At 54.6% G+C, this 9,375-nt stretch overlaps 1 protein-coding gene and 1 long non-coding RNA gene across 2 annotated transcripts in view; both read right to left on the minus strand.

The window, feature by feature from the left end:
* CUX1 (cut-like homeobox 1) overlaps positions 1 to 9,375 on the minus strand; it is a 351,136-nt gene that overhangs the window by 12,324 nt on the left and 329,437 nt on the right. The window lies entirely within an intron of this gene.
* The window catches only part of LOC104998934, a 6,874-nt gene continuing 2,050 nt past the window's right edge, over positions 4,552 to 9,375 (minus strand). Inside the window, exon 2 of the long non-coding RNA XR_826523.1 lies at positions 4,552 to 9,370. This is a non-coding gene — a long non-coding RNA (uncharacterized LOC104998934). The remainder of the gene's footprint in view (positions 9,371 to 9,375) is intronic.

Raw genomic sequence — 9,375 nt, forward strand, 5'->3', positions numbered from 1 at the left:
AGGATGATCAAGGGCAGAAACTTATCCCAATCTGAGTCGGGGGGCAAGGCCTGGGGGCATCACATCGGGTGCTTTCCTTAAGGTGGGGGACCCCTTTATTCAGTCAGCCACAGGCAAGCCAGGTGGGAGCTCTGGGAGGGAGGTCAGCGTGCCTGGAGGGCTCTGAGGGGCACTCGGCTGGCAGCACACCCACCCCCTCCCCGCTCTGTGCCCCACAGGCGGCCAGAGACGGTGCCTGAGATGCCGCGCCTGGCTCTGCGGCCAGGGTGTTCCCCAGCAGGTCTCCTCCATGTCCTGCAGCCCTTGCTTCTTTCCACAAGCTCACAAGCACGCTTTTCTCCCATCTGAAATGCACCCCCCTGCCATTCTCTGACTCCATGGCCCCTTTCAGCAAAACTCCCTGAAGAAGCTGCCTAGTCTCAAGCGTCCACTTCCTTAAACCTTCTCCGCTATGCCAACGGTACTGGCCAAGGTCACCGATGACCTTGCACCTCGCTCTGTCCTTGTTTCTCAGCCCTCATCTTACTGACTCATCAGCACTTGCTCCCAGGGCACCATCCCGGGCCTCCTGCCCCCTGCTGGCCGCTCCTTCTTGGTTTTCTTTGGGGGTCCTCCTCCCCTCTAAGCTTCCAACGCTGCTGCACCCAGGGTGCTGCCCCTGCATGCCTTTCTCTCGGCTCTCATTCACTCTGGCCACCTCTAGTGACATTTATAAGCCAACGACCCTCCAGTGCACAGACATCTCCAGTGCACTCCTTTTCCTGGGCTCACCCTCCAATGGTATCTCAGACTTGACAGGTCCAAACTGAAGCCTGACTTCCTCACCCCCTCAACCTGCTTCACCCCAGCAGAAGCCCCTGGCACACGGCCCCAGGAGGCAGTGTCCTCAGGGCTGAGAGGCAAGGCCACGCTTCAGTGGCTCAGACCGAACCCCTGGGGCCCTCCCTGCCCTTCTCTATCCCTCCTGACAGGTCCTCTGTCTCATGGCTTGTTTTTGGCTTTCCCTTCCATATAGATCCAGAATCCAGTTGGTTTCACCACTGCCCCGACCTGGTCCGAGTCACAACCTCCCACCTGGACTGTGGCCGCAGCCCCTGCTTTCCCCTCTCCTGCCCTCACCCTTAGAACCTAGTCACGAAGCAAGAGCCGGAGAGCCTTTTAAACAGTGAGACCAGACCACCCTCCCTTTTAACCCCATCAGCCCCTGCATCCCTAGGAGTAGCAGCAGCCAGAGCCCCAGCAGGCGAAACCTGCCGCGCCTCCCCCTTGCCTCTCTGACCTCGTTGCCACCCGTCCCTCCTGGTGGTCACTCTGCTCCAGCTGTACTGGTTTCCAGGCACGTTCTGTGCACAGGACCTTTGCACTTGCCGCCCCCTCTGCCTGAAATGTTCTTTCCTTGGGCATCTGCATGGTTCATCCCCTTGCCTCTGTCAAGACTGTCTACATGTTACCTTCTTAGTGAGGCCTATCCTGACTGCCTATTTATTTTTTAAACAATTATTTGTTTATTTGACTGCACTGGGTCTTAGATGCAGCAGGCAAATTCTGAGTTGTGGCACACGAGATCTAGTTCCCTGACCAGGGATTGAACCCAGGTCCCCTGCATCGGGGTTGGTCACGGATTCTGAGCCACTGGACCACCAGGGAAGTCCCTGTGTGTGTGTGTGTGTGTGTGTAGTCGAGTTAGTTGTGTCTGACTCTGCGACCCTGTGGACTGTAGCCCACCAGAATCCATGGGATTCTCCAGGCAAGAATACTGGATGCCCTCCTCTACGGGATCTTGCCATGCCCTCCTCTACGGGATCTTCCCACCCCAGGGATCAAACCCACGTCTCTTATGTCTGCCTGCATTGGCATGTGGGTTCTTTACTACTAGCCTCACCTGGGAAGCCCTGGAAAGTCCTTGACTACCTATTTACAACTTTAACCCCTCCACGTGTCCTTCCTGTCCCCTTGCCGTGTTTCTTTCCCGTAACACTGATCACCGTCTAAGTGGCCGAGTGATTCATTTATTATTTCTGTTGTCTTCCTCCCTCACTGGAAGTTCAGCTTCTTGTCTGTCCCTGGCTGTACCCCCAGCGCCCAGAGCAGTGGCCCACGGTGAGCCCTCAGTGTGCTATCAGCTGGAGGACCCGGCCTGGTGGAGAAGCACTGTGGCCTCCCTAGAGGACTCGGTGGGAGCCTACACAGGGGTCCTCAGGCTGCAGGGTCTCCCAGGGGGCAGAGGCAGCAGGAGCCTGGCTGGGTCAGCTGGCCTCGGCTGGACCCACCGCCTGGTTCAGGCTCAGGCCTCACCCGGGCCCCTCCAGGCCGTGCCCTGGCATTGGGCCTGCCTGAAGATCTGCCAGAGCGGAGCCCCAGGGCGACCCTACACCCTCACCAGTGGGTGTGTACTTGCTGGTAGCCTCCAGCGGGGCGGGGGTACTTCCTCCCTGGCTGGGGCCCTGTCACTCCCAGCATGGTTGGAGACACTCTCAGCGACATCTGAATTTCTTCTTGGTGTTATTCACAGAAAAAGCATCACCTGGTGAGACGTCACCTCCACACCTGGCTTTGTTCTTACCAACGGTATGGTCATCCCCACTCCAAATGCCTTCCCTCACTTACACCCTACCCCAGCACCGCGGCTTCCTGCTCCACTGACCAGCCACATCGTCGCCCTGCTTCTGGGTACATGCTGCCCCTCCATTTGGGTATCCTCGCTGCCTGTCCATCACAAACGCCTCCTCCCACTTCAAGGCCACACCAGGCTGGAATCTGCTAGCCCTTTTGCAAGTCCCCACCGACGTCACAACAGTTCTCCCCAGTCTTCTGTGTTCTTACCCTGGCTCCCCACGTGCGGACCCACAAAATGCATGCCCCCCCGCCCCCCGCAAAGCCAACAAATAGGGCCGTGGAAGAGGTAGCAACACACCCCAAGGCTGCCACATGAAAGCCCTTTAAAACACAAGCTGTGGATGAGTCACTCATGTTAATAATATCACCATGTCACCTTACGCGGTATAAACCTGCCATTCCCCAGTGCATCAAATAAGGTACAGTTTTGTTCAGATCCACTTAACCAGAGAGAAAGGAGAAAAGTTGTGCACAGGGAGGCTGAACACTGCTTGCGTGGGGACAGTGCCCGACTGCGGTCGGCACATCCTGCTTGTTTCTCTGCCTCTGGTGCTGGCTGTTCACCAAGACAGGAGTTGGCGCTACAAAACCACGTGCAATTGCAGTTCTGCTTAATTAAATCTCACTGCAAGAGCAGGGAGAGCTTCTGGGTAAAAAGACTTTGTGTTAAGTGCTTTTCTTTCTTTCTTTTTTTTAAAAAACATTTTATATCTTAATTTAAAGCATTTTTTAAAAGTAGGAGTGTACCTAAACTAGCAAACAAAAAATGATTGCAGTTAGGTTTTTTCAGTGCCAAACTGGGAGAGCCTTACTGGTTTTACGTAATTTCTCCCGTGGCGGGAGATGGGCAGACATTTGGGGGCAGCTCTGGACACTTCCACATCCGGGTGATGGAGGAGATAGGCTCAGGAGGGCCCAGCTCTGGTGGGAGGCTTTCCCTGCTCTGGGGTCTCCTGTGGAGGGTGCATTGAGTCTCGTTTAGCTCACGCTTCTGTATCACCAGTGGGAACTTCACATTCTGAAATGCACAGATCAAGGCACAATCAACAAATACACTCCTGCCCCACCCACCAGTCACAGGTCGGGGAGGATGGCGGTTCTCTTCCAACCCTCTAGATCCCGAGACGAGAAACGTCCTTGGTCACAAGCCTGTGGACCACCTGGCAGCCGACTCTGCAGGGCTCTCCCACCTCCAGCCCCGAGCGCTGGCTGGAGAGGCCCTTTCTCAGGAGCCTGATCCTTCCAGAAGCCCATGAGACGCCATTCCCTCCTTCCTCCTCTCCCTCACTTGCCAGCACTCACAGGTGCCCTGAGCTCATCCTTGTCCACATCACAGGGGTTAGGGAACAAAGCGAGAGACCCCCCACACCCCTCAGACCTGCAGGCTGAGGCTGGGCGGCTGGCTGGGCGCAGGCTGCTGCCATCAGTCAGCCCTTGCCAGACCCGGCGTGGTCGGCCACCCTTCCTGGTCTCCACAAGCCTGTGAGACACGTGGTGGCAGCCCTGTTTCACAGACGAGGGAGCCGGTGCTGGGAGGGCCCGGACTCCACAGGTGCCAAGAAGCCAGCGGGGACGCAGGGCCTCACGTGTACCCAGAGGGAGACCTGTGGGCAGCGGGGACGCAGGGCCTCACGTGCACCCAGAGGGAGACCTGTGGGCAGCGGGGACGCAGGGCCTCACGTGCACCCAGAGGGAGACCTGTGGGCAGCGGGGACGCAGGGCCTCACGTGCACCCAGAGGGAGACCTGTGGACAGCGGGGCCGGCTGGCCCCCAGGTCCCCCGCTCGCATCCAACCCAGGTTTCTGCCGACGCCACACGCCCGAGGAAGCGCGGGAGGAAGGCAGTGCTCGAGGTGCCCTTTGGACCCAGAATGGAAAGTGTTTGCTGCTCCTCCTCAGGCCAGAGCCCTTTGAATAAAAACAACCCACACGTTCTTGTGTTTGTATAAAAGATATTTACTTCAATTATCACACCTAGGGTGCTAGTGAATAATAATAATACATGGTGTGAGTTTCATACAGTGATATTGCTTCTCCATATCGTATAGGGACCGTGGTGCAGTGCTGAGAACAAACATCGTATGGCTAACCAAGGACAGAAGGGACGACGGGTGCTCCCCCACCCCATGCCAGGCGGATCAACTTCTGACTTCTCGTGCCGAGAACAAATAGCAAGAAACAAAATGTTACCGGAGATGGGTCACAGCAACACAACAGAGGCTTTTCTCGAAGCTATTTGTACAAAAATGATGCTTTTTTTTTTTTTTTTTTGGTCAATTGGGTCATTGTGAGGATTAAAAAAAAAAAAAAAGTCTGATTGTGAGTATGAACAAACGAGCTCTAAAAACACCTAAGACTTAGTGCGTTACAGAAAATATAAAATACTGCTAAAATGTAAGACACCGCAAGACACGGTGCTGGTGGTGGTGGTGGGGGGAGCTGAGCTCACTGGGAGGCGTCTGGGAGAGGCCCCCGCGCAGCCCGCCGTCCTGTGCTGTGTCAGTTAGTAGTCTGGGCAGGAGCGTGGCCACCTGCTCTCACGGCAAGTAGTTTATTGCACAATCGCAAAGAGCTAGGTCTTACTCAGTGGAAAGGGACGTGGGGGGACACCGCCTTTTCGTTTTGCTTTTTCCCATTTTTATTTTCTAACGAGCTCTCCACAAATGCTTTCAGAACTTTGGACGAAATCCTCACGTCTCCAAAATGCACAGCATTTTCTGAAAGGGGGGGGTCTCAGAGGGTGGAACATGAGATGCCCGTTTTCTCTAGGAATGAGGCAGAAAACGGTGAGAGAGAAATGCATAGACGACTTGGGGGAAATGGAAACCCTTGTAGGGGAGGGATGGGGCCGTTGTTTCATCAGAGGGCTTTCAAAGAGACGAGGATAGAATCAGGACCCCAGACGATGTCAGAGGGGGGAAAAGCCGTGGGTGACACGGAGAGCCTGCCGACCCTCTGGGAGCCCCACCTCGGGGCGGCGGGCAGCACCCAGCCTCAGCCTCCACCACCCCGATACCCAAGGAGCAAGCCACTGGGTGTCTTGCTGGCTGTGCTTCTAGCCACGGAAAGCTGTGCCCCTGGCCCATGCTTCCTCTGCGCTTAACCACAGGAAGGGGGAAAGGGGCTCCCCCCAACCCCGGCTCCCCCAGAGTGGGTCCTTAAGCCACAGCTGGACAGAAAAACACGGTTGCTCCGCAAGATGGTTTTGACCAACTTTGTAGGCAAGGAAAACAACAACTGTAACAAAAGCCAACGGAAACTTGTCAGCCCAGTGAGCCTTGCCAGAGACCTCTCTCACCCGAACTCAGGCTCGACCAGGCCTCCGCGCCCGCCCTGCCCCGGGGCTTCTGAACTGTCATGAACCCAGAAGTCTGACCGGAGGCTCTAGGAGGCTTTGGGGGAACCAAGCTTTGCTTTTTCTAAGTCTCCTCTACAGCTCCTCACACGAGCAAACTTCAAACCCCGGCGCTTCCTTAACATTGGGAGATTGTTTTGTTCATCAACTCTCTCGTTTTGAAAAGTGGGACGTGATGGAGACCACCAGTTTTTGAGCGGCTACTCTGGAGAGAGACAGCTGATTCAGAGAAACCCCCCTCTGCCCTCCGATCACATCCCCAAGACCCTTTGGGTCTCTGGGGGCAGGGGAGGGAGGGAGGCAGAAGACAGCAAAGGCTGGAGTGAGAGTCAGAAGCATTTATGGTAACAACAACGACACAAAATAACAATACACTCCTGATAAGTACTTAAAGGATTAACCTAATAATAAATAGAAGAGAATAGAAATATTTTTTAAACAATTTTTTTTTCTCAAGGAAATATCCTTTTATAATTATCCTCACGCACGCTGTGGGGAGGTGGGGGGGGGTGTCAGTAGCAGTCGATCCATCTCAACAAGAAAAAGGTGAAGTGCTGGGAGGGACGCCTGTGGTCACACGCTCACTGGGGAGGGTTCTCAGCCGCCGAGTCGCAGCCTGCTCCACCTGCCCTGCTGCCCCAGCCAGAGGTTCTGGTGGGTGCCCGTGGGCCCTGCGTGACTAGCATGGTGGGCAGCAAGAGGCAGGTTGAGACGGGGTTGCGGGGCAGGGGCAGGGAGGCAGTGCTGGGGAGGCCCGTTTTCCCTTCAGTTCCCAAACAAAACGGAACTACAGTGAACACACTCGTCCTGCTCCTCCACAACCTGAATCATCCTGGTCTAAAGCTTACTTTGAGTTCATTTGGTGTGCAATACGTTCTCTCTTAAAAATGAAGGGAAATGATTTCTATTGCACAGAGCTTTTTACACACAGTCATCTATTTAAGTGCTTTCTGTTTAAAGCAAGCTATGAGAACATAAAAAAGAAAGAAAGAAAAAAAAGGAAATGAAAAACGGAGGGGGGAAAAAAGGGAACCAGAAAACAAAGGAGCCCCGTGCCACTTCAATCCGTCTTGCTGACTGGTATCTGGTTTTACCCACGGAAGTCCCAATGCTTCTGTATATACTGTGCTTCTGATTACTGTCCACAGGGGTGTAGCCACGACTTTGGAATATAAGGCACCTTTCCTTTCTGTTCACAGAAAGCTTGATACATAGCGTACAGCATATTTTGTGGTAGAAATGAGAGCCTAAACACTACAGGAATTACAGTAACACAGACTTCTTTACATTATTGGATAAGCTATAATGATCCATGAAAAGCAACTCAAAGGTATTCTAAATGTTTAATAGCAAGGTTGGGGAAGTGCACATTTATGCCTAGCCTAATGTCTTTCACTAGCCTTTTTTTTTTTTTTTTAAAAGGTTCTTCACCTACGATGCCCAACTTTTAAAGTTAGCATTTTGGAGGAGACTAAGCGCTTTGGAAATGTCTCGTTAAAGCTAAATGTCACTTCATCCAAAAATGAAAATGGGGAGTATGCCACTGACGGCAGGGACACAGTCTCTTTGGAGTGGAGGTGGCGTTGGAAGGGCGGTGGCAAGGCCTGGGCAGGCAGGGACAATTTCCATCACGGACCAATGGTGGGGCGGGGCAGGGCGGGGGTGGGGAAGCTACATTTCCATCCTCTTCCCTGACCAAGGATGAGGCTCCCAGGCTGCTGGGGAAGGGCAGGCTCTGGGGTGGGGCTCATTGTATGCTCAGCTCCTCGCTCCCTACACCCCCTCCTCTGCTGCCTCCATCTGCACGCCCCACCACCAGAGTGTTCTGGCCTCAGCTTTCTGTACACCTCTATGCGTCTCACAGCCTCGATCTTTTGGGAACTTTAACTGGGAACTTCCCTTCCCTTCTTTTCCTGGTAGTTTTCATCTACCAAAAGGCAGTACAGAATCCGAATGGGAGTAACATTGTCAAACTGGACCATCCTCTTAGCGAGCAGATGTACTGGTCGGACTGACATTCACTGCACAGGGAAACAGATGCACACTGTGTTGGGAGTCCCAGGCCACCACCTGGCCACTTAGGGCAGGAGCTCTGCTTTGGGGTTCACAAAGGCTCCCCTAACACCATCAAGACGCAAAGAAACGGCAGCACCAGGGAGGGGGGCGGATTTCTAAATGTGAGCTCTTCCCAGTAAGCGCGTCCAAATTCCTCCCACCAAGAGAGCACTTTGGCCACCAGACTGGGTGGACCCACACCCAACCAGCAGCCCTAGGAGCTGGTTTTCTTCAGCACAGCACAGAAACTGGCCTATTCTTCAGGGAAGAAAGGGTCACATGCCTGAAGACTGGGCATGTGGGTTGGGGAAGGCCAAATCCTTTCCTGTCCTTGGATACTTCCCATGGAGACCTCACAGAAGGGCTGAGATTATAACTTCCTGGTGCCAGAGACAACAGAGCTCCCCAGTGCCAGGTGGGAATCCTGGGGAAGTGAAGTGTCCACAAGTGGCCATGGAGGGGCAGCCTGGGGCGAGGGAAGCGGCTCTGACAGATCTTAACAGCTGAGCGGGAATGGGCAGCATGCAGGCGAGCCAGAGACAAGGCCCTGTGAGGCCCGAGGCCACCCCTGCCTGCAGAGGAAACAGCTGTGAGTGCGTTAGGAGCAGGTGGAGGCCAAGAGGAGGATCCCTGAGCCTCGCAGAGCACAGCTGTCTGTCCGGGTTGTGCTCACAAGAGGGAAGCTGCCTGCCCACCAGGCTGAGCTACACTCATGGATGCCACACTTCTAGGTTTTCTCTTCCCAGATCCCACTTGCCTCGAGGTTCTGAGGGGTGTGGGGGGAGGTCCAGTGGGAGCGTGGTTAATGAGGTAGAAGGGGACAAATGAGTGTGATGACACCGGGGTAGGGGAGGACATTCAGGGAGGGAGCCAACTTGCAGCCTGACGGGGAGTGGCTGCCCGCCCACCACGGTCGCCAGGACCTTGCCTGGCTCCATCTCCCCTGAGCAGCTGGCTTACTGGCCTCAGAGGGGAGCGGCCCGGGATGGCTCAGGGCAGACTCTAGTTTTTCATAGGCCTGTCAAGAGGCGTCTGCTGTGGTGCATTTAAGGCAAAGGCTGTTGTCCCCCAGCTCAAGATCTAGGAAATCACCAACACTGTTTCACTGTGTGCTCAGCCCAGAAGGACGGGAGTGTTGCCCCCACTGGCTCCTCTGCTGTTTTCAGGGAGGTCGTTTTCCTACCATCAGAGGAATGAAGAACATTGCATAGAAAGTCAACAGAGTTCAACGATCGCCCGTGCATGACAGGACACGAGTTCAGGGAGAACAAAGAAATCCAGGCCAACTTCAGGCGAGAAGGCACCTGCCTGCGGACAGAGCTGTCCCGCGACTCTCATCCCAACCTCTT

The sequence above is a fragment of the Bison bison genome, unplaced genomic scaffold (genome assembly GCF_000754665.1).
Source record: "Bison bison bison isolate TAMUID 2011002044 unplaced genomic scaffold, Bison_UMD1.0 scf7180017864340, whole genome shotgun sequence".
NCBI classification, from domain to species: Eukaryota; Metazoa; Chordata; class Mammalia; order Artiodactyla; family Bovidae; genus Bison; species Bison bison.